Here is a 24,477-nt window from a genome sequence, read left to right as displayed (position 1 = left end):
ACCTCAACTAGCATCATGGCCTCAGTGTGTAATGTCCCTACAGGCCCCTGTGTTTGAACACTTGGTCCCCAGCTAGTGTTACTGCTATGGAAGGGTTCAGAGCCTTGCTGGTGGCAGTATCCTAAAGGCAAGGCTTGAACATTACAAGCCAGCACAGTGCCACCCTGAACTCTCTATGTCTTGATCTATCTAGAGGTGACCGAGCTGAGCCACCTGTTCCACAGCCCCTGGCGAGAGCCATTTCTGTAACCTTGCCTTATCTCCCACAACATACAGGATTCCCACAAACCACACCTTGCTTCTCTTTGGTGTTTTATCACAGTAGCCAAAAAACATACCTTGAAAGTGCACTGCAGACCTTCTGCCTCCCTTGTTGCCTCAGTCAGCTCTCTGGAAAGCAGGTGGGCTGATGGAGGGTGGTCAGGCCTGAAGCTGGGTCAGAGCCTGGAAACCCCAGAAAGGAGACAACATAGAGGTCAGACTAGTACAGTTGTGGATCATGTGCCTAGTGGATGTGCCCCTGGCTTGCATCTAGGAAACAAAACAAAAAAATTAAAGCAAGATGAAGAAAGCTTTCTCTTTTTCTTTTTGATAAACACACACCTTGTGGGTAAAGTAATTCCCCTGTTTTAAGGATGATGTCATGCCCAGGAGGCTTTGGAACTGCAGGAGAAGAAAATAGAGAACAACCAGCTCCATTGGAGGGAATCATTTCCAGCTGGCAGGCTGGGGAACACGTTCTAGAAGGAGTAGGAAGTCCCCAGATGATTAGCCTGAGTCTTTTGAGTGTGAGACTTTATTTATTTTTAAAATACGATATTGAGGCAGATCCCTGCCCGCAGCAGCTCTCTGCTCCCAAACCCCGTGGGAGAGAGACCTCACCGCCTAGTCAGGTGGGTACTCCTGAGGCTGCAGAGGAGAAGAGACCACCAACACTGCCCACCCCTGCTCACATCCCTGGCCCAAGAGGAAACTGTATACGGCCTCTGGGTTCCCGTAGAGGAGGGCCCAGGAGCAGCAGGTCCGCTGTGTCTGAGACACCGCCAGAACCTGAAGGGACCGACCAGATAAACAGTTCTCTGCACCCAAATCCCGTGGGAGGGAGAGCTAAACCTTCAGAGAGGCAGACACGCCTGGGAAACCAGAAGAGACTGCACTCTGCACACATCTCTGACGCCAGAGCAAAACACCAAACGCCATCTAGAGCCCTGGTGCACGGAAGCTCCTGGAAAGGGCGGCGCAGATCTTCCTAGTTGCTGCCGCCGCGGAGAGCTCATAAGCAACACCCCACGAGCAAACTTGAGCCTTGGAACCACAGGTAAGACCAACTTTTCTGTTGCAAGTGACCTGCCTGGTGAACTCAAGACACAGGCCCACAGGAACAGCTGAAGACCTGTAGATAGGAAAAACTACACGCCCGAAAGCAGAACACTCTGTCCCCATAACTGGCTGAAAGAAAACAGGAAAACAGGTCTACAGCACTTCTGACACACAAGCTTATAGGACAGTGTAGCCACTGTCAGAAATAGCAGAACAAAATAACACTAGAGATAATCTGATGGCGAGGGGCAAGCACAGGAACCCAAGCAACAGAAACCAAGACTACATGGCATCATCGGAGCCCAATTCTCCCACCAAAGCAAACACGGAATATCCAAACACACCAGAAAAGCAAGATCTAGTTTCAAAATCATATTTGATCATGATGCTGGATGACTTCAAGAAAGACATGAAGAACTCCCTTAGGGAAACACAGGAAAACATTAATAAACAAGTAGAAGCCTACAGAGAGGAATCGCAAAAATCCCTGAAAGAATTCCAGGAAAACACAATCAAACAGTTGAAGGAATTAAAACTGGAAATAGAAGCAATCAAGAAAGAACACATGGAAACAACCCTGGATATAGAAAACCAAAAGAGACAAGGAGCTGTAGATATGAGCTTCACCAACAGAATACAAGAAATGGAAGAGAGAATCTCAGGAGCAGAAGATTCCATAGAAATCATTGACTCAACTGTCAAAGATAATGTAAAGCGGAAAAAGCTACTGGTCCAAAACATACAGGAAATCCAGGACTCAATGAGAAGACCAAACCTAAGGATAATAGGTATAGAAGAGAGTGAAGATTCCCAGCTCAAAGGACCAGTAAATATCTTCAACAAAATCATAGAAGAAAACTTCCCTAACCTAAAAAAAGAGATACCCATAGACATACAAGAAGCCTACAGAACTCCAAATAGATTGGACCAGAAAAGAAACACTTCCCGTCACATAATAGTCAAAACACCAAACGCACAAAATAGGGAAAGAATATTAAAAGCAGTAAGGGAAAAAGGTCAAGTAACATATAAAGGCAGACCTATCAGAACCACACCAGACTTTTCACCAGAAACTATGAAAGCCAGAAGATCCTGGACAGATGTCATACAGACCCTAAGAGAACACAAATGCCAGCCCAGGTTATTGTATCCTGCAAAACTCTCAGTTAACATAGATGGAGAAACCAAGATATTCCATGACAAAACCAAATTTACACAATATCTTTCTACAAATCCAGCACTACAAAGGATAATAAATGGTAAAGCCCAACGTAAGGAGGCAAGCTATACCCTAGAAGAAGCAAGAAACAAATCGTCTTGGCAACAAAAGAAAGAGAAGAAAAGCACACAAACATAACCTCATATCCAAATATGAATATAACGGGAAGCAATAATCACTAGTCCTTAATATCGCTCAACATCAATGGCCTCAACTCCCCAATAAAAAGACATAGCTTAACAAATTGGATACGCAACGAGGACCCTGCATTCTGCTGCCTACGGGAAACACACCTCAGAGACAAAGAGAGACACTACCTCAGAGTGAAAGGCTGGAAAACAACTTTCCAAGCAAATGGTCAGAAGAAGCAAGCTGGAGTAGCCATTCTAATATCAAATAAAATCAATTTTCAACTAAAAGTCATCAAAAAAGATAAGGAAGGACACTTCATATTCATCAAAGGAAAAATCCACCAAGATGAACTCTCAATCCTAAATATCTATGCCCCAAATACAAGGGCACCTACATACGTAAAAGAAACCTTACTAAAGCTCAAAACACACATTGCACCTCACACAATAATAGTAGGAGATTTCAACACCCCACTCTCATCAATGGACAGATCATGGAAACAGAAATTAAACAGTGACGTAGACAGACTAAGAGAAGTCATGAGCCAAATGGACTTAACAGATATTTATAGAACATTCTATCCTAAAGCAAAAGGATATATCTTCTTCTCAGCTCCACATGGTACTTTCTCCAAAATTGACCATATAATTGGTCAAAAAACGGGCCTCAACAGGTACAGAAAGATTGAAATAATCCCATGGGTGCTATCAGACCACCACGGCCTAAAACTGGTCTTCAATAACAATAAGGGAAGAATGCCCACATATACGTGGAAATTGAACAATGCTCTACTCAATGATAACCTGGTCAAGGAAGAAATAAAGAAAGAAATGAAAGATTTTTTAGAATTTAATGAAAATGAAGGTACAACATACCCAAACTTATGGGACACAATGAAAGCTGTGCTAAGAGGAAAACTCATAGCGCTGAGTGCCTGCAGAAAGAAACAGGAAAGAGCATATGTCACCAGCTTGACAGCACACCTAAAAGCTCTAGAACAAAAAGAAGCAAATACAACCAGGAGGAGTAGAAGGCAGGAAATAATCAAACTCATAGCTGAAATCAACCAAGTAGAAACAAAAAGGACCATAGAAAGAATCAACAGAACCAAAAGTTGGTTCTTTGAGAAAATCAACAAGATAGATAAACCCTTAGCCAGACTAACGAGAGGACACAGAGAGTGTGTCCAAATTAACAAAATCAGAAATGAAAAGGGAGACATAACTACAGATTCAGAGGAAATTCAAAAAATCATCAGATCTTACTATAAAAGCCTATATTCAACAAAACTTGAAAATCTGCAGGAAATGGACAATTTCCTAGACAGATATCAGGTACCGAAGTTAAATCAGGAACAGATAAACCAGTTAAACAACCCCATAACTCCTAAGGAAATAGAAGCAGTCATTAAAGGTCTCCCAACCGCACTGGAAAAAATTTCCTGAACAAAACACCAATGGCTTATGCTCTAAGATCAAGAATCGACAAATGGGATCTCATAAAACTGCAAAGCTTCTGTAAGGCAAAGGACGCTGTGGTTAGGACAAAACGGCAACCAACAGATTGGGAAAAGATCTTTACCAATCCTACAATAGATAGAGGCCTTTTATCCAAAATATACAAAGAACTCAAGAAGTTAGACCGCAGGGAGACAAATAACCCTATTAAAAATGGGGTTCAGAGCTAAACAAAGAATTCACAGCTGAGGAATGCCGAATGGCTGAGAAACACCTAAAGAAATGTTCAACATCTTTAGTCATAAGGGAAATGCAAATCAAAACAACCCTGAGATTTCACCTCACACCAGTGAGAATGGTAAGATAAAAAACTCAGGTGACAGCAGATGCTGGCGAGGATGCGGAGAAAGAGGAACACTCCTCCATTTTTGGTGGGATTGCAGACTGGTACAACCATTCTGGAAATCAGTCTGGAGGTTCCTCAGAAAATTGGACATTGAACTGCCTGAGGATCCAGCTATACCTCTCTTGGGCATATACCCAAAAGATGCCCAACATATAAAAAAGACACGTGCTCCACTATGTTCATTGCAGCCTTATTTATAATAGCCAGAAGCTGGAAAGAACCCAGATGCCCTTCAACAGGGGAATGGATACAGAAAATGTGGTACATCTACACAATGGAATATTACTCAGCTATCAAAAACAATGCCTTTATGAAATTCATAGGCAAATGGTTGGAACTGGAAAACATCATCCTGAGTGAGGTAACCCAATCACAGAAAAACACACATGGTATGCACTCATTGATAAGTGGCTATTAGCCCAAATGCTTGAATTACCCTAGATGCCTAGAACAAATGAATCTTAAGACGGATGATCAAAATGTGAATGCTTCACTCCTTCTTTAAAAGGGGAACAAGAATACCCTTGGCAGGCAATAGTGAGGCAAAGATTAAAACAGACACAGAAGGAACACCCATTCAGAGCCTGCCCCACATGTGGCCCATACATATACAGCCATCCAATTAGACAAGATGGATGAAGCAAAGAAGTGCAGACCGACAGGAGCCGGATGTAGATCGCTCCTGAGAGACACAGCCAGAATACAGCAAATACAGAGGCGAATGCCAGCAGCAAACCACTGAACTGAGAATAGGACCCCCGTTGAAGGAATCAGAGAAAGGACTGGAAGAGCTTGAAGGGGCTCGAGACCCCATATGTACAACAATGCCAAGCAACCAGAGCTTCCAGGGACTAAGCCACTACCTAAAGACTATACATGGACTGACCCTGGACTCTGACCTCATAGGTAGCAATGAATATCCTAGTAAGAGCACCTGTGGAAGGGGAAGCCCTGGGTCCTGCTAAGACTGAACCCCCAGTGAACTAGATTGTTGGGGGGAGGGCAGCAATGGGGGGAGGGTGGGGAGAGGAACGCCCATAAAGAAGGGGAGGGGGAGGGATTAGGGGGATGTTTGCCCGGAAACCAGGAAAGGGAATAACACTCGAAATGTATATAAGAAATACTCAAGTTAATAAAAATAAATACGATATTGAAAAGACTGGTGCTTCTTTGTGTGTGTTTTTTTTTTCTGTCTTGTACCCACAAGGCCAAGCTGGGAATAAGAACTTTGTCATAATGCTTTCATTCTGCCTTTTTCCTTTGGTAACATTGCTTGGAGCCAGGATTTCACACAGCTCAGGTTGGCATCAAACTCACGATTTAACTAAGGATGACATTTAAGCCCCGACTGTGTCAAAGACTGGGATTTTTTGGTGCGGAATTACTGGGCTTCTATCCAGTCTTTCTTAAAACCTAGCTCTGAGTCCTGCCAGGGACACCGAGGCAGGTGCATCCCAGGTCTTTGGTGACAGTGCAGACACTGAGTCGTGGCTTCAGGCTGATTAACCAGGTTCTCAACCCTTTTGCAGACGGCTGTATTGCTTCTACCTCCACATACTAATTTTCCAGGTTCTGCTCTGGGGAGCAAGTAACCCCAGAAATCCCTTTCTGTCCAACCTCCATGGCCCCTGTAACTTTGACTCGAACACCCCAGCTTGGCTCTGGAAGCACATTAAAGCAAGCTTCCAATGTCTGCTCCCGATTGGCCTGGGCCACTCCCAGCTGTGATCTACCCAGTTGCCCTTTCTCTTCATCTTTCTGCTGTGGGATTCCTGGCTGTGCTCCCTGGCTTTGATATTTTCTTCTGAGATCTCTGGTTAGGCAACTCACCACATTCCCTTATAGCTTTGGGGATGTAGTGGGTAGGGGCTCTGGATTGTGTTGGTCAGCTCTCTGCTATGTGCCCCACTCTGATTTTATGTACCTAGTTGAAACTTCATGAGGAACATTCTCTCTGGTTTGAGCTCTGCCAAATCCTATGGCTAGGCTAGGATTGGAAGTGGCCTTGAAGTGGTCTGTGGTACCCAAGTTCTGCCCCTGTCCCTCATTGCCCCTTGAGGGACACACACACACACACACACACACACACACGGCACATTTTACAGCTGTCTCTGATTGTTCAGGAAGGCTCTACTCTCTCTAGCTGCTAAGGATGCTGCTGAGAAGAAAACCAAAGCCCCTGCCCTCAAAGAGCTTTCTCTTGGAAGTCACAAAGTCTATCCTATTAACCATACTCGAAAACAGCTGCCGTTGAATCCATCCCCTAACTAATTTTTCTATCTATTCTCTATTAGAAGACAGGAACGAATGATCAGCAAATGAAATGAGCCAGGACCGACAGCAGTCCTAAGATCTTAGATGAAGGCCCATCTGTTGTGCCCTCTGTGCAGTGATAGGACCGAGCTGAGAGCCATTCCTGGCTTTGTTACCTGGTGGGAAAGAGCCTGTGTGAATCAGGTGGTCACTGGGGAAGATTGGCCTCTTCTGGGTGGGGCTTGCGATTGCCTGACCTGGGAACTTTTTAGATTGCTGAGGTCTTCCTGCCCAGTTTTGGAACTTTATACAGGCAGGTGACACCTAAGCAAGTTGAGGTTTGTGAAGTCACTGGGCTGGACCTTGTCACTAAGTGCGGAGGTAACTCCACTCCCAGGCTGTGATGATAATCTTTGGTGATTTCTTCTTGTCAATGAAGCAGACATTTGGGATGGGATGCAAGAGTCTTCTGTCCCTGGGAAAGGTCTACAGTCTAACAGCATAGTCATTACTGTAAAATTCCTTTTTCCTTTTAGAAAGAGATAACAGGAGGCTGGACAGATGGCTCAGAGGCTGACAGCCCTTGCTGCCCTTGCAGAGAACCTGGTTCAGTTCTCAGCACCTACTTGGCAACTCAGAACCACTCCTAACTCCAGTTTCAGGGGATCAAGTCACCCTTTTCTACCCATGGGCATTGTATTATATGGTGCACAGGCATGTATGTAGGAAAACACACCCAGAATAAAAGTAGTTGAAAAATCTTTTAAAAGATAGCAATAAAAAATGAACACGAGAAAATTAAATTCCAAGGAGTTCTTTTGACATATTATCCCTTTTGCTTGTTTTTCTTTGAGAATCTTGCAATTTAGCTTAATTCAACTATTACATGATTCTCCTGCCTCCATCTTCAGTGTGCTAGGCACATAGTACCATGATTTGCTACACATACTCTTTCCAACTGTACAAATTTCAAAAGGTAATATGCTAAGTATGGGTGTTCTGCTTTCATGGATTTCTGTGTACCTGCACGCAGTGCCCACAAAAGCCAGAATAGGGCAGCAGACCCCTTGAAACTGGAGTTTTAAGAGCTGCAGGCTGACAGTTGGGTGCTGAGAATCAAACCCCAGTTATCTGGGAGAACAGCCAGGTCTCTTACCTACTGAGCCATCTCTCCAATCCCTTTTTCTTTTTTTAAAAAAAAGAATTCTTACTCCATTGCCAATGCAGGTCTCATTGGCTTGAGAATTAAACAAAAGTCAACAGGCCTGACTCCTCTGTATCACTTTGTTACCTCAAATTATCAGCAGTGTTTTAAATGGAGAGAAATTTTTTGCATGGGGGTGAATACTCAAAGATCTTTGTCTAGTTACTTATTTTGAACAATCAAAGACTAGTTTTCTTGGGTTCAGCTTGCACGCCTTGTTACTTTGTGTATCAAGCAATTGTGTTTTCTTATCTCCTTCAATTGCTCTTTGATTATGGCTCAGTTACCTCACAGGTCCTCTCAGTGTTTACTATCACTTCTAAGCTTAATTAAATTAGCTTAGGCTATTTAAAACAAACAGCTGGGCAGGGTGGTTCAGGGCTGTAATTCCAGCACTGGGACAATGATGAGCTCTACACCAGCCCGGACTACAAGGTCAAATCCTTTCTCAAATATCCAAACAAACAAAAATGTAAAAAGAGGTAGAAAAATATAAAATTTAGCATTTTCAACATTTAATATCTAATCTGTTACCTTAGGGTTTGACTGCTGTGAAGAGACACCATGACCAGGGTAACTCTTACTAAAGGACAGCATTTAATTGTGGCTGGCTTACAGGTTTAATGGTTCAGGCCATTATCATCATGGCAGACAATATGGCAGTGTACAGGTAGACATGGTGCTGCAGGAGCACAGAGCTGTACATCTTGATCCAAAGGCAGCCAGGAAGAGACTGGTATTTGACACTGGGTGGAGCTCAAACATAGGAGACCTCAAAGCTCACCCCTACAGTGCCACACCTCCTCCAAGACCACACCTACTCCAGCAAGGCAACACCTCCTCCAAGACCCCACCTACCCCAGCAAGGCCACACCTCCTCCAAGACCACACCTACCCCAGCAAGGCCACACCTCCTCCAAGACCACACCTACCCCAGCAAGGCCACACCTCCTAATAATAACATTGCCCCTGGGACAAACACTCAAACACAAAAATCTATGGGGGACAAACCTATTCAAACCACCACACCTGCCTAATGATGACTTGAAAAATCTTACAAAATCTTCTACATTTAATAATTAACACTAAATTGATTTAATACTCATCAAGTTTGAAATAAATTTGGGAAATCAGGACTCTGGTCAAACATGTTAATTCATTTGAAAATTTAGAGAAAATTGACAAATTCTTAGAAAATGTAACCTACCAAAAGAAAACCAAGGGGTTAGGAGCATATATATCATCACTAGAGAGTGAATTGGAGTTACGGCATTTCCTCCAAAAGAAAACACCAAAACCAGGATATTTTTCTAGCAAATTCTGTACTACATTCAAGAAACATGAATTCCTCAGGAGAATAGCTCATTGAGAAAACCTGTGTGAGACTCTGAATTCATTCCTATGTGTGGGCACACACACACACACACACACACACACACACACATACACACACACACACACACACACACATTGAAGGAGGGAAACAAAGTCAGACACATGGATCCAAATCATTACAAACCCTTCAAGTAAACAGCCCCAGGAGACTTTACCAGGCTGGGAATCTTTGATACTAAAACAGAAAAGTTAAAGCGGGGTGTAGGTTAAAGGATTATAATCTAGGCAATGCGGAAGCTAAGCGAGGAGAATCTTAAATTCAAATCCAGTCTAGGCAGCCCAGCAGAATTGAGGCCAACAAAAGCTACATAACTATACCCTGTCTCAAACAAAAAAGGAGAAAAATCATAAGGTTAGGGAAATGCCATGAACATGTGGATGTGATTCAATAACATATGAAATATAGAACAAAATCCAGCAATGGCTTAAGGAAAGAAGAACCATGAGCACATTCCAGCTTTTCCTAGGACCCAAAGCTGACCTTGATAAATTAAAAGAGGAAAATGATGCAGATGTCTCAAAAGACAAAAAAAAAAAAAAAAAAAAAAAAAAAGGAAACCAAAAAAGCAAACACATAATAAAATACAAAAAGAAAAAAAAAACCCTAACAAAACAAAACAAATAAAAAGCCTGGAAAATGTAAACATTCATTATAACAAAAAATAAAATAAAATCTCTCTAAGAAGGAATATAGGAAAAATTATTGATCCTATAATCCTAATAAATCCTACAGTGGAAATGGTGACAAGATCCCTTTGAACATCAGGAAGAATGGACAAATGCTGTGCTTTTCATGAGGCTACTCAAGGTACCAACTGGAACAGCTAGGCAATGAATGTAATTCTAAGAACTAAAAACATTGTTTTGCAGGGCTTAAACCATGGAAGGGAAGGTACAGAAACAGTGCTTCGGGTCTGGGCTCCTTCAGAGATTCACCACTCTGACTCAAGTTTGGCTTTCAGTCAATAAGAGGCTTTTTATTATAAGAAGACTGAGAAGGCCCCAGGGTTTTGTTAGCTAAGGGATTACATAGGCAAAACTTACAAAGTTACAATTTTAGGAACCCAAAGAACTGTCTGAACCTGGGTTTTGTGATATGTCCAGCAGGTAGGAACCTTGGCTATGCAAGCAAGCAGGCGTTTTGTAAAAAGCAGAACTTAGCAGTTAGCCTGTTTAATCTCATGACCAATCACTCTGTAGGAATAGCTGAGGCACTGAAATATTTTGCAAAAATCAGCAACTTTTGAAGAGTAGCTCAGTCTCACCAGGAAGTGGTCCATCTCAGGCTACCTGAGAGGGTACATTTGAGATAGATTCATTTCCTCATGGCTTAAATTAGCAAAAACAATTCTGTTTTTATGAGCTTAGTACAATGAATTTATCCTCTAACATAAAGTTCACGATCACAAAAAAAAATCCCTGTTAGGTAATGTAAGACCGATGTGGTAATATGAAAATTTCCTTCTTGGTATGGGAACAGATCCCTCCGAGGTGTGATAAGAAAGAAGAGAAAGAAGCCTGGTACAAACAAAATGACTCCTGCGGAAATAATCACAAGAAATTCAAACCTTTTACAGAAAAAAAGTACATTTTCCCCTCACAGTAAAACATTAGTATAAATATACTTGCACAGTTTGTTGATATTTTCAGTGGAAAAAGCAAACAATACGTCCTTCAATTCTTTTTCTCACATTTTTGTAAAAACCTCTCCACACTTTTGAGTGTAGATCAAGGAGCTGCTCAAGGGCCCAGAGATGGAGCAGTGGTTAAAGGGCTTGCGGTTTAATCATGGCGGCTGGAGCGCAGACTCCAGGAGCCAGGGACAACACACACCTCTGTAACTCCAGCTCCAATTTGTCCTTCTTACTGTTTTTGAGGGAGGAGTTCAGGGCTTGGGTTACTGCTAGGATTGTAGCAGAAGTAGTGAAGTATTATTCTCAATAGAGCCTGTGAACAACGGTGAGGTTTAGTGAATTGGTACCTGTTTCTCATGTTTCCTCTAATATGAAACACTGAACCTTTCCTCCCTTCATTCACTCTGAAGGGAAGCTCCTCAGGTAAGAATGCAAATCAGAAAGTCTCAAATTGGTCCCTGAATCTGATCAGATTCACTAGGCTCTTGCCCTGTCAGTGAAAGCAAGCTGAGCTGCAAAGAAAACTCTCAAAGGAACCAACTTCAGACCAGCTGTCTTGAAGAAGTTTAGAGCAACTGAGGCACCTGGAAAGGATATTCTCCAGCCTGTTAAGACATCTACAGGCTGTGCAGTTGCTCCAGGTCTCCAGCTTTTGTGAGCTGTCACCATGCTGGGGTGGGCCTTGGTGATGCAGCTGTCTTTGAGTCATTTCTGCTCCTGTAAGGAACACCTCATCCATATTCCTATAAATAACCCCAATAAAACTCATTGGTTCACCAAGTAGGACTTTGGTGGTATGGGCACTTTGCTCTGTCCTGGGTTCTTTATCTAGGAGAGAGAAAAGTTTTCTCAAGTTTAATACCTGCGAAGTTTTATAACTGTAAAATTATATGTATTCTTTGTAATTAGCAAGCCCATTGTGAGAAGATATGTTGAAGGGCACTTATATTTTGTTTCCTATAATTGACCATGATGGGGCAGGTTCCTAAAAGTCAAATGTACTAGTCAGGACCAGTTAAATTATGCTGAGGTGATTTAGGGAACTCTGCTCTGCCAAAGTGAACTGAGCTATGTATCATTCATTCAAACTTCCCACTCGGGGAAGGGAGCGCTTTGAAATCATGGGCCTAGTTGGAGTAGGGGAGAGCGTCCACCCACCAAAAACGTTGGTTTGCGTTCTTTCAGGTGATATCAAATCCAGCTATGGCCCCTGAAGACTGTCATTAGGGGCAGCCCCCTGATTTAGGTATCATTTTGTGAGGTTGCCTCCGAAGTGGTAGCTGCTAGGTTTAGACCTGGTGCCTGATTAGTGATTTGACTAGGACAATCAGTCTGATTTCAAAGTTTTAGGCATTTAGCTGATGACAGCCCCCTAGAAGGATACATGTGAGGAAGTATTCTTAGAATTCCCCACAGGTTCCCAGAGTGGACCCTGGTGAACTGCCAACATCTGACTATTCACCAACCAGGTTTCTGATTGCCAAATTTACATGTCTTTGACTGACCCTGACATGCAAATCAACTGCATAAAGAAGAGCCCAATAGACCCTGAACCCCTACTGAAACAACCCAAGAGTACCCACCCGGAGCCAGGCATGCGGTTGCTTTTTCCTTGGACATTTGAAAGTCTGAATCCTCGAAAAACTAGTCCAAGCCGGTCTCCATGTGGCGCCCTAAAGAGCCAAGGGCTGAGATGAAACCCCAAGCTAAAGGAAAAGGTCGAAAACGAAAACACCTGGACGAAAGTGGGACAAAGGCCGAGTGTGAAGCTTTGGGACAAGGTCAAAAAAGGAAATGCCAGGATGGAACAGAGATGGTGTTTAAGGAGCCCGGCAAGGCTCTGAAGAAGACCCCTCAGGAGCATCAAGACCTAGCGTTTCAAAGAGAACAGCCGGGCAAGGCTCAGGGACAGATACCCCTGGAAGAAAGTTCAAGAAAGCTGAATCCCCTAGAGTATCCTCCATAGCAGGCTATAACTGAGAAGAAGTTTACTGATAGTGGCAAGGATCGAAAGAGGCGCTATTCTTTCCTGGGGGAAAAAGATCAAAGCCTGGAAAGGAAAAGTATGAAAAGTCACTTCAATAGCTTCAATGTGGCCATCCTGTGAGGTCCTTACCCACACAGGCCTCACCCAACCTTTACGACACCTTGAAGAACAAATGTGGCATGTCAGGGCATCCTCATGGATCAGAAATAGCTGAGCACAGTCGAGAACCATCTACAGAGGTCCACCAAGACAGAGAAGAAGTGAGCAGAGGAGAAATCTGTAAGGGGGAACAGCTTGGAGCCTGGCTTGCCGGGAACAGAGAATGCAAGAATCCTGGACAGCAGCGGTGGTAGGTTACTCCCCAACAAGTTGCCAGTACTTGTAGCAGAGCAAAAGCCTCTTACAGACCAAGAAAAGAACAGAGAAATAGAAGTTACACACGAGATGGAGAAGGAAATTAAGAAGGGATTGTGTCCAGGACCCCAAAATGAAATCCTGAGTAGCGGATTCAAACTGCAAATCACCAAAGGAGATATCCAGAACTTGAAGAATGGTCAGTGGCTCAATGATGAAGACATCAATCTCTACATAAATCTTCTGGTTCAGAGAAATGAAAACCAAGGCTACCCTGCTCTTCATGCCTTTAGCACTTTTTTTACCCCAAGCTAAAACAAGGCGGTTACAATTCTGTGAAAAGATGGACCCGAGGAATCAATCTCTTTGAAAAAGAACTTATCTTGGTGCCTATTCACCAGAGGGTCCATTGGAGCCTGGTGGTAATCGATTTAAGAAATCTACCTCGATTCAATGGGTCAGACAGGGAAACATATCTGTGAGACCATCTTCCAATATTTACAAAATGAGAGCAAGACCCGAAGGAACATGGAGCTGGACCCTGTGGAGTGGAAGCAGTACAGCTTAACTTCACAGGAGATCCCTCAACAACTGAATGGGAGCGACTGTGGAATGTTCACCTGCAAATATGCAGATTACATCTCTAGAGACCAACCTGTGACCTTTTCTCAGCAACACATGCCCCTCTTCAGGAAGAGGATGGTGTGGGAAATCCTGCACAGTCACTTACTGTAACAGCATCCACCTGGTTGCTATGGTTCCCGCCCTGTCTGTTTCCATCCATGTTTCTAATATACCTCAAGTGGGATGAGTTGAAGAGACTTTAAACAGGTACTGAGCTGTCTGACCGGATGGAGCCCACTCTCTTCAATATTGTCCTAATGTGGGGTGTGGGTCTGCTGCCCTAATGCCATCTCTAGAACGCATATAACTACCGCCAGCTTAGAAACTGCCCTGTCCAACTCAGTCAGGAGCACATAATCAAGAAATACTATTTTAATGCTGCATTGACTTAACGAATTGGTGTTTTTTGTTTTGTTTTGTTTTTTGTAATTTGTTTTTTCATTGTTTTGGTTTTTTGTTATTGTGTATTTGGTTTTCTTTATGTTGTTTTGCTTTTGTGTGTTTTTGTTTTGCTTTTTAGTTGTTTTTTTTTTTTGTGGTTTTCGTTTTGTTTTTTGATGGTTTATTTTGTGTGTTTCCGATTTTGTTTTTTGTTGTTTTGTTTTTGTTTGTGTTTTTGGTTTTGTTTTTCGTTTTTTGTTTTTGCGTTCTTGTGATTTTGTTTTTTTACTGTTTTGTTTTTTGCTGTATTTTATATTTTGTTTTACATTGTTTTGTTTTTTGTTGTTTTGCTTTTGGTTTTGTGTTTGTGTTTTTGGTTTTGTTTTGTCTCATATTTGTTTTTCTTTTTGTTTGTATTTGTGTTTTTGGTTTTGTTTTTTGTTGTGTTGGTTTTTTGGGTGGATTTGTTTTTTGTGTTTGAGTTTGGGTTTTTGTTTTTTTTCGAGATTTCTTTTCCATTTTTGTTTTTTGGTTTTTTGTTTCTGTTTTTGTTTTGTGTGTTGTTGCTTTTCTGTATTTTGTGTGTGTTTTTGGCATTGTTTTTTAGTTTTGGGTTTTGGGGGGGGGTTAGATTTTAGTTTTCTTTATTTATTCATTCATTTTTTGCTTCTTGTTCCTTTTTTTTTTTTTTGGCATTTTCTTTGTTGTTTTTTCCCGTTTTGGTTTGGTAAGTGTTCTTTCTTTTTGTTTTTGTTTTTTTCATTTTTACTTTTTTTTCCTTCCTGAAACTACCCAATGATTATTTTCCCTAACTCACTTGAAATCCTTGGACATTATCATTTTCCAATCCTCTAGTCCTTGTTTGAACTATTCCTGAAAGGAATGCCCTCCTCCTGTCATCCCCTGCTGTAAGTCAGGAGGGACACCAGCAGGAAGAAGCTGGAGCTGTTCACTAGCATCGCTAATGCTGGAGTTCAATGCTGTTAAATTGAAGCTGGGAGTAGTGGTAGAGCTTTTTTTAGTATTTTGGTTTTTTTAAGCTTGAAAATAGTTTAAGAAATGAAAATGGGTTGCCCAGACCTAGGCTGTTCTGAACCACCATACTCTACTGACTGACTTGTACAGGGTAGAGAACTTTGGCCCAACTACTGCCTGCTCATCCAGGACTATGAAGAAAAGCATCATGCTCATTTAAAGACTCAGTCTTTCCCAGAACTACATTAGATTTGGAAGTTGATTTGAAGAAAATACAATGGCAAATGGCCATTTTTTATCTCAAGCCCCATCTAGGGTTGGATTGAATCATTCATTTGAAAATTTCTACTTAATTTAAAATTTTTTCTTAGAAAATTTTAGTGTATATTAAGATGAACTTGAGATGTTTTTCATTAGATTAACATTCCCACTGTGAAAGTTGGGGTGTAGTATTTAGGGTTGATACCACCAGTTTTACAATAACCTATTTTACATGTGGTAGTTTGTATTTAACTTTTCTATTAATTATATTATAGTTGTGTTTATGCAATTTTGACTCAAAAAAGTTTAAAGTTATTTACACATTTCACGAGATCTGGTGTCTCCTGTTTCTTTTATGGCATAGTAATGAAACCTGGTTTGTTGGGGGTGGTTAAGGGTGGGTGGGTTGAAAGCAGATGTTGAGGGCATGACTCACTACCCCTAAGCCTTGGATACATTGTACACATCCCTGATTGTTATTCTGCTCCTAGCCTCTGCAATGGAATTAGAATGTTCCAGAGAGCAGGGGCTCCTCTTTCTTGGTTTGTAGAGGGAGAATATATGGGCAGCTGAGTTGGGCAGGGTCCAGCTGAGCTGTAGAGTGGTAGTGATGGACAAACAAATTGATGTACACAGTGGCACTTGTTAATGAATCTACTCTATATTATGGTAAATGGGTACTCAGTCCACTGCTCACCACTACCACAGACTTAGACTGACACTGGAAAGGGAAACAGTCTCTTAATAGTTATGCCCAGATGTAGGGAGAGAAAAAATGTCTCAATTCTCTTTTGTCTGTAGCAGCTTGAGGATGTATAGAAAAGACAGCACAGAGTTGGGGGAATGGCTCAGCTGGCAAAGTACTAAGTGTGAGGACCCAATTTACACCCAGAACCCCATTAAGATGACCTCCAATAAGATGTACACGAGACAAGAGTCCAGGGCCTTACAGTAGGGTAGTTTCCACTCTATGTTCTCTATTTCCTTCAGCCTGCCAGCTCTGTAGGAATCTTTTTTCCGTAATCAGCCCTCCTTGCTTTTTCTGAAAGTAGAAGTCTCTAATCAATTCCTTGAGGACAGAAGATCCTCCGGAGGGTCTTCTGAACCGTGTTGTTGCCCAAGATGAGTGGTGTCTATTTTCAAATGTTTGATGTGTGTGCTTTTCCAACGAGGATCACATGACCTAGAGAGATGGCTGAAAAACCGAAGTTCGGTGGAAGATGGGAGAGCTGACCCCCTCACCATGTGTGAGTCCAGGTCAGCACCTGAAAAGTGAAGAGTTTGGAGGGGTAACATATTAGAAGGAAGGTTTTCAATGTCCAACTGGTAATCAATAAAAAGTACAAATTAAAATCTAATACAAGACAAAAATACAACATATCAATAAACAGGCATTCTATTGTAGAAGCACTTGAAAACAAAAAAGAAGTAAAGCTACAAATTGGGAGAGGAGTGGCTGGAGAGATGGCTCAACTGTTAGATCACTGACTGGTTGCTTTTCCAAAGGACATCGGTTCAATTCCCAGCACCCACATGTCACAGCTGTCTGTCCCTCTAGTTACAGGGGATCTGACACCCTCACACAGACATACATGCAGGCAAAACACAAATCAATGCTCATAAAATAATGAATTATAGGGCTGGAGTGATGGCTCAGAGGTTGAACGCACTTACTGTGCTTCCAGAGGTCCTGAGTTCAATTCCCAGCAACCATCTGTAATGGGATCCTCGCGCCCTCTGCTGGCCTACAGACAGAACACTGTACATAATAATTCTTAAAAAAAGAAAAAAGAATTATAATTTGAAAAGAAGGCTGATCATCATAAAAAAAATTAAGAAACCAATCAGTTATCAAGAAAACACCAGAATAAATGTGTGTCCATACAAAACAGCACACACTGCAGAGAGATTTGAGCTAAAATTAATGAGGAAATTGCAAAGAGAAAGGCACAAGAGCTTCTGAAGCAGAAAAATATGTCAAAAATTACAAAGAAGAGTGAGTGGTATAGTTGGTGTTGTTTAGAACTTTAAAAGTGATGTACACCGAAAGACAAGCACCAAGCCAGGCAGTGGTGGGGCACACCATTAGTTCCAGCAGAGGAAGGCAAGTCAGAGAGTTCTAGGGCAGCAAAAGATATACAGGGAGACCTTGTCTTGAAAATTGAAAATCAAAATCCAAAGAAAATATAGAGCAAACAATATCAAAATTCATAGCAATTGTGACTAGAAAAAAATCTCTCTTGTTACATAGTAAGTATAAAGAGCCCATAAAATTCAATGAAAGCCTAAAAACTTCTTCCCCTCACTGAGTAAATGCACAAAAATAGACAATTTTCAATTAATATGCAAATAGTCAATAAGCTTGGGAAACATATAAAGAAAACCAGAAGAAAGCAAAGTTTTTGGACCTATATGCATATAAATGTTCTCAAACAATTTAAAAAAATCTGTGGCATTCTTTTCTGTTTGGAAGTGTTTTGGCTGTGTGTGTGTATGTGTGCCACTTGTATGACTACTACACTCAGAAGTCAGAAGAGGGTGCTGGATCCCTTAGAACTGGAATTATGGGTAGCCACCATCTGGTCCCCAGGTTCTGGGTACCAAACCTGGGTCCTGTGCAAGAGCCACAAGTGATATTAACTGTTAAGTCAACTCCCCAACCCCCAAACCCAAGCATATAATTCTTAAAGAATACACTTGAAAATGCTGAGCTAAGGGACTGGGGATTTAATCTAGTTCTAACATGATTACCTAGCATGAATAGAGGCCTGGGATTGATACCAGGCACACACAAACAGGACATGGATGTGTATTCTTTTTTTAAAAAAAGTTTTATTTTTTTTTTCAGAGCTGGGGACCAAACCCAGGGCCTTGAGCTTGCTAGGCAAGCTGTCTACCACTGAGTTAAATCCCCAACCCCATGGATGTGTATTCTTACAAATCCAGCCCTGGGAAGAAGTGGCGGGGAGATCGAAATTTCAAGACAATCCTCTATTACACCAGTAAGTCTGAAGCTAACCTGGGGTGCATGTGTGTGAGTCTCTCTTGAGTTCTTTTTCCATTGTCAACCATACTGCTCTGAGCCCACAGATCCAGAATCAGTAGTGCTGGGAGCTGGAAGACATGAAAAATATTATTACAGAAAGCATCAATGGCAAAACTGTGTTGATATGGCAGAATAATTTAAATTGAGGTTCTTTCTCATCTCCTGTTGCTTATACCATTAACACTCTACTAGACTATTAGAGGTGTCTAATATTTAAGATCCTGGCTATACCCCATGCCAAATGGCAGTGAAAGGACATCTGGATTGTCGGACTAAAGGACCCTTTTGCATAACATGCTCTTATGAGCAAAAAAGCTGTCAGGTTATTCCAATAACCAAGAAACCTCTGGGAATTTGCAGACGACTCTATTCCCAGGATAAATCTCAGAGACTTGAATCCTGTGAATAGAACGGACTGTACAAAACAGCACCGAAGCCCAGCAGCTTAAGAGACCCGTGGATGGGTAGCCTTGGTGGGTCACAAAGTTGTAGCTTGAAAAAGCTGGTGGATGTTCCACTCTATGGAGAGCATTTATCAGATGGCCAAATTCACGAAGAAGACATTCTTTCACAGGACACGTCTTCATGCTCCTGTGGTGTGCTATTTGATGTAGCTGGCCTTCACTAAAGGAAATGTAGTCTTTGGAACTGCAAAGTGGGCCTGACAGTGTAGCCATGATGTTACAGTTATCATTTCCAGGCTCCCAGAAGCTTGACAGGAGACTCCGCAATGGAGTCAGTCCCTCGTCCTTTTGAAATTTTCCATTCTGAGTTTCATTCAGGCCATATTGCTCTGGGCAGTGATCATTACTGGGCATGAAAAACCAGCACGTTGCTGGCCATCAGTGGATTAACGAGCTTGCTCCATAACCATGGGGACTTGAGATTGGATCCTTAGCAATTATGTGAGAAGCCACACATGACAGAAAGGCATGGCGGCCCAGGACTGGGCAGAGATACAGACAACCTATCAGTCACTAAGCTCCAGATTCAATGCACAAGGCACACAAACATACACTCAGCCACACGCACATGAAATAAAAGTTAATAAATCTTTAGAAACAAAAGGAAAGACGAAAGCTCAAAGAGGGAATAACTATATATATCTTGTAAAATAGGTCATTTTAAAGCAGGACAGGGTGGCTTCTGCCTCTAATCCCAGCACCCAGGAAAAAACAAAACTAAACAAAACAAAATGAAAGAGGGTTGCAGCTACTGATGGCCTAGCAGGTAAGAGCCCTTGATGCTCTTCCAGAGGACCCAGGTTCAGTTCCCAGCACCTACAGAGAAACTCACAACTTTCTTAACTCTAGTCCAAGAGGATCTAATGTGCTCTTCTGGACTCTGTCTGCAAAAATACACACAGCGAGAAAACACTCAGAATCATTACGAACACAAATCAATTTAAAAACATACAGCAAGCTCAGAGGAGATGGCTCAGCAGTATTCATTCTTAACTGCACAGTTTTGTACAGTTTTACTTTATGTAACTGATATGTTCTACTGTAGATATCTATTTTTTGCAGGGAGGAACTAATTTTAAAAAATGACTCACCAAATGTCTATTATCTACCTTGGGCTTGGTCAAACAACTTTGCCAAAATACCATCTCTGTTCCCTGAATAGGACACAAATGTGCTTTCAAATACAGGAAAGTGAGTACAGTCTTCTTCCTGCATAAATAGAAAAATGTTATTAGCGGTGCTTCACTGAGGATATGTTCTTCCCACTGTATGGGTTCCTTTGAAATAAAACAAGGTCTGCCACAGATTTGCTTACACAAACGTTCCTTAAATGCTATGCTCACTACAACTCAATGTTAGGAAATCTTAGGAGTCTATCAAAACCATTATGCAACGGCTTTCCTTGAGATTTGTTCTGATTTAAAATTGCCTACTTTGAAATTCTTTCCACACTCAACATCAAAGTCATAAGTGGGTTCAAGGTTCACATGCTCTAACTCTCAAGCAGCAATAGCCTGAAACTGATACATGCCTGCACCAGACATGGTTTGCTCTACACTGATTCTGCATGCTCAGCTCCACCTCACTGAGAGTTTACTCACTGTCTGATACTTGGAGCAACATTACTGTAGGATCTTTGAAACTCAAATGCCTAACTAACATAGTCAGTAGATAGGTGCTAGTTAAATCAAGGGACAAACTGCAAAGTAACCAGAGGCTGGTGTGGTTAGCATATTACAGTAAGAACACTAAGACCTGCTGGGACCAGGGAGGACGACTAAGGTGACTGTAAATCCTCTGCTTTATTTAAATTCTATGTGCATTATCTTTGCGCTTTCAATTTGCACTTCCCATCATGCACCTGACACCATGGTTCATCACCATCCCTGACCCCAACAGTGTAGAAAAACGAACCGAACACTATTTTGGAAAATTCTAAACCCATTCCTGGATTTCCCATCTTTGTTTAACTTCAACTCACTATTTCCCCTATTACAGTTTTCCCATATGTTGAGCAACCCAAAATATGAACATGCAACTCAATCAAGAAACTTGAAACAGCCGGGGGGTGCCATGGGTGTGGTGGTGCATAACTTTATCCCAATATTTAGGAGACAAAAGTAGGCAGGTCTCTATAAATTCAAAGCCAGCTGGGTCTACAGAGCAAGTTCCAGGACAGCCAAGTTACATGGGGAAGTCCTGGCTTGAATCACCTCACTGCTCCCCAAATAAGTAACCTGATCTACCCCTGGAGTAGTAGCTTTTGTCCTATAACAATTTTCACCTAAACTCCTTACTTTGTCTTACTTCTGACGTCTTTCTTTGATGGAGACAACAAATACTTGGAAGAGATATCTGTCTGGTTTTTAACCTTCTGGTAGTCCCAGCCTACCCCACACATAGACCATCTATGGGAAGCCATTGAAAATACAGGGGCTAAAATGAAACAGTGAGAATAGCAGTCTACAAAGGGTATACAGAACCTCTTTTGTTCTGAAATGTGTGTTTTTGAGGTTTTGTTTGCTTGTTTGTTTGTTTGTTTGTTTGTTTGTTTGTTTGAGACAGTGTTTCTATATGTAGTGTTGGCTGTCCTGGAAGTCACATATGTAGACCAGGCTGGCCTCTAACTCAGAGATCTGCCAGACTCTGTCTCTTGAGTGCTGGGATTAAAGGCATGCACCACAACTGCTTGGCTGAGTTTTTATTTTTACACTTGTCTATTTTTGTTTCCTATGCAATGATGTTTTGTCTGTGTGAGGGTGATGAATCCCCTGGAACTGCAGTTACAGACAGTTGTGAGCTGCAATGTGGTAGCTGTGAATTGAACAGGGGTCCTCTGGAAGAACAGCCAAGGTTCTTAGCCACAGAATCATCTCTTCAGCCCTGAAATGTGTATTTTTAATAATGGAATTAGTGTAAACAGAAGACTGCCTTATATCTGAGCTGCATTGATTCATACGTTATTATCCCTGGATAAAAGAAGATGAGACAGAATTCCAGCCTTCAGCATGAAAAGGAAAACCTTCACTGGGTTACTGCACCAACAGGCACGCATACATTCCTCTTTATCCTCAAGAAAACCAGCAATGCTTACCTACTTCTAGTGGAACTGCGTTCAGGTCCCAGCACTCACATTCAGCACATACACCTAAGCCTCCAGGGATCCTCACTCAGTTTGCCCGCAAGGTGCTCTGAGCGCACCATTTCTCAGTCCTGGTGTCGTGGGTAGGATTGTGGTGTCGTCGGTTGTGTCATGGTGTCATGGTGTTGCCAGCAGGCCCTGTTTCTATCCAATTATTCTTCTGTGACTTTACTCTCTGGTTGGAGCAGCCAGCAGCTCTTACTCTAGGTGGTCTCCAAGCAATCTCCCAAGTACCACTTAATTTTTGCTAGCATTTTAGTTACAAAATTATATATCTTGAGTATGTGGCCTTGTGCCAACTCTACTTATTCTAATTGCAGGGTATTCACCTTGGTGGTTTTCAGACCATAGAAAAATACCCCCCCAAGAACATTAGAGACTCTTGTTTGTTTCTCTGTAGCTCTGTCTGCCTTGAGACTGACTGCGATTGGCTATGACCTTGCTGTGATCTGCCTGCTTCTGCTTCCAGGGAACTCATATCCCAGACTAAACCATAATGTTGGCTTTTTAAAACATAAAACTTGCTGTAAAAACTAATATAGTGGTTGAGATCCAAACTTTTTTCAGTAGGACAGGAAAAATTGAAACAATAATTTCACCTGCCATAAAGAAAGATGAGTGTTATATCATGAAATGTGTTTGTTTTGTTTTTCTGAGACAGGGTCTCACTCTTCAGCTCTGGCTGGCCTGAGACATGCTATGTAGCTCAGAATTCACAGAGATCCATGTGCCTGATTCTCCTCCTGAATGCTGGGCCTAAAAGCATATGCCATCAGGCCTAGCATAAGACATTCTGATTTTATTTTGGGTGATAATATAAACAGTTTATTTCAAATTGAAATGTATTCCTAAAATATTTAAAAATGCAACACTTCGTAAAGTGGCTTAAAAATAAAATCTTAATGTTAGATACTAAAATGTTATAGAGAACTTTTATACAAATGACTACTAGGATTTGGATTCAAAATGCTATTGAAGGAAGAAATGCTGTAGTCATGTACTTCCTTCTTTCCGTCCGTCCTTCCTTTCTCGCTTCCTTCCTTCCTTCCTTCTTTCCATTTTTCTGTTTTCGAGTTTCCTTTATTGTGAAGTGGCACCATGACTATGGCAACTCTTATAAAGGAAAACATTTAATTGTGGCTGGCTTACCTTCGGAGGTTTACTCCATTATCATCATGGCAGGAGCATGATGGTTCACAGAGAGACATGGTACTGGAGAAGAAGTCTAGGGGCCTGACTTGAGCACCCTAAACCTCAGAGCCTGCCCCCAGTGACATATTTCCTCCCACAAAGTCATACCCCCTAATAGCGATACACCTTATGAGCGTATGGGGGCCATTTTCTTTCAAATAACCAATTTCTCCCTTTCTTCCTTCCTTCTTTTCTATCTTTCTTTCTTCCTTCCTTCCTCTCTCTCTCTCTTTCTTTCTTTCTCCCTTTCTTTCTTTCTTTTTTTTTTAAACAGGGTCTCTCTGTGTAGTCCAGGATGTACTGGAACTTGCTATGTAGACCAGGCTGGCCTCAACCTCACACAGATCTCCTTGCCTCTGTCTCCTGTGTGCTGGTATTAAAGGTGAGTGTCACAGTGCCCAACGATGCAATGTTCTTAATGGACCAGTCAGGCTGAAACACTGACCTATGATACAATGAAAGAACAAGCATTGTCTAGTTATTATTAACTGTGAACTTGACACAGCCTAGAAGACCTCAAAAAAGTCTCTGAACTGAGTAATTAGTTTTATAAAGTTGGTTTGTGTTATGTGTATATGAGAATATGTTTTCATTATCTTAATTGAGATAGGAGAGCTCTGCCCACTGTGGGTGGCACCATTCCCTGGGCAGGTGATCCTGGGCTGTACAAGGAAGCCGGTTGAGCATGAGCCAGAACACCATTCGTCCACAGTTCTTCCCTCCAGGTTCCTTCCTGCTCTGACTTCATTCAATGATGGACATGACCGAGACATTGAAGCCAAACACACCCTTCTTCCCTAGGCTGATTTTGGTCACAGTGAATTATCACAGCAACAGAAAGGAAAGGAGGACACATTTGTTTAAGAAGAAGGTGGAGTGAGGTGAAAGGGAAATAGGCCATTAATCAGGATTCTATGCAAGTCAAAAAAAAATAGAACTGACTTTCTGTTTCTTTAAAATAATTCTTCCACACCAATTATTTTACATAGCATGTACTTAAACACACAGAGATAAACACTATAGAGGTTCAAA

The 24,477-nt window shown here is 41.8% G+C and overlaps 1 non-coding gene and 1 pseudogene across 10 annotated transcripts in view; one reads left to right on the top strand and one right to left on the bottom strand.

Annotated features, from left to right (window-relative positions):
- Nucleotides 1-12,683: 12,683 nt before the first annotated feature.
- On the top strand, nt 12,684-14,098 carry Senp2-ps3 (SUMO specific peptidase 2, pseudogene 3; annotated as a pseudogene).
- Nucleotides 14,099-16,241: 2,143 nt separating this feature from the next.
- 4930433N12Rikl (RIKEN cDNA 4930433N12 gene like) overlaps nt 16,242-24,477 on the bottom strand; it is a 44,909-nt gene continuing 36,673 nt past the window's right edge. For 5 of the 10 annotated variants that reach the window (XR_015686156.1, XR_015686159.1, XR_015686157.1 and 2 more), the window contains 4 exons: nt 20,204-20,321; nt 18,622-18,716; nt 17,277-17,376; nt 16,242-16,867 (listed from right to left, as the gene is read on the bottom strand). This is a non-coding gene — a transcript (RIKEN cDNA 4930433N12 gene like). The remainder of the gene's footprint in view (nt 16,868-17,276; nt 17,377-18,621; nt 18,717-20,203; nt 20,322-24,477) is intronic. The other 5 variants (XR_015686160.1, XR_015686161.1, XR_015686163.1 and 2 more) reach the window with 2 other exon arrangements.

This window comes from Rattus norvegicus, chromosome 4, assembly GCF_021556685.1.
Source record: "Rattus norvegicus strain SHRSP/BbbUtx chromosome 4, alternate assembly SHRSP_T2T, whole genome shotgun sequence".
In the NCBI taxonomy this organism is placed as follows: Eukaryota; Metazoa; Chordata; class Mammalia; order Rodentia; family Muridae; genus Rattus; species Rattus norvegicus.
Note: the sequence above shows the minus strand (reverse complement) of the source record. Positions and strands in the feature narration are given on the sequence as shown.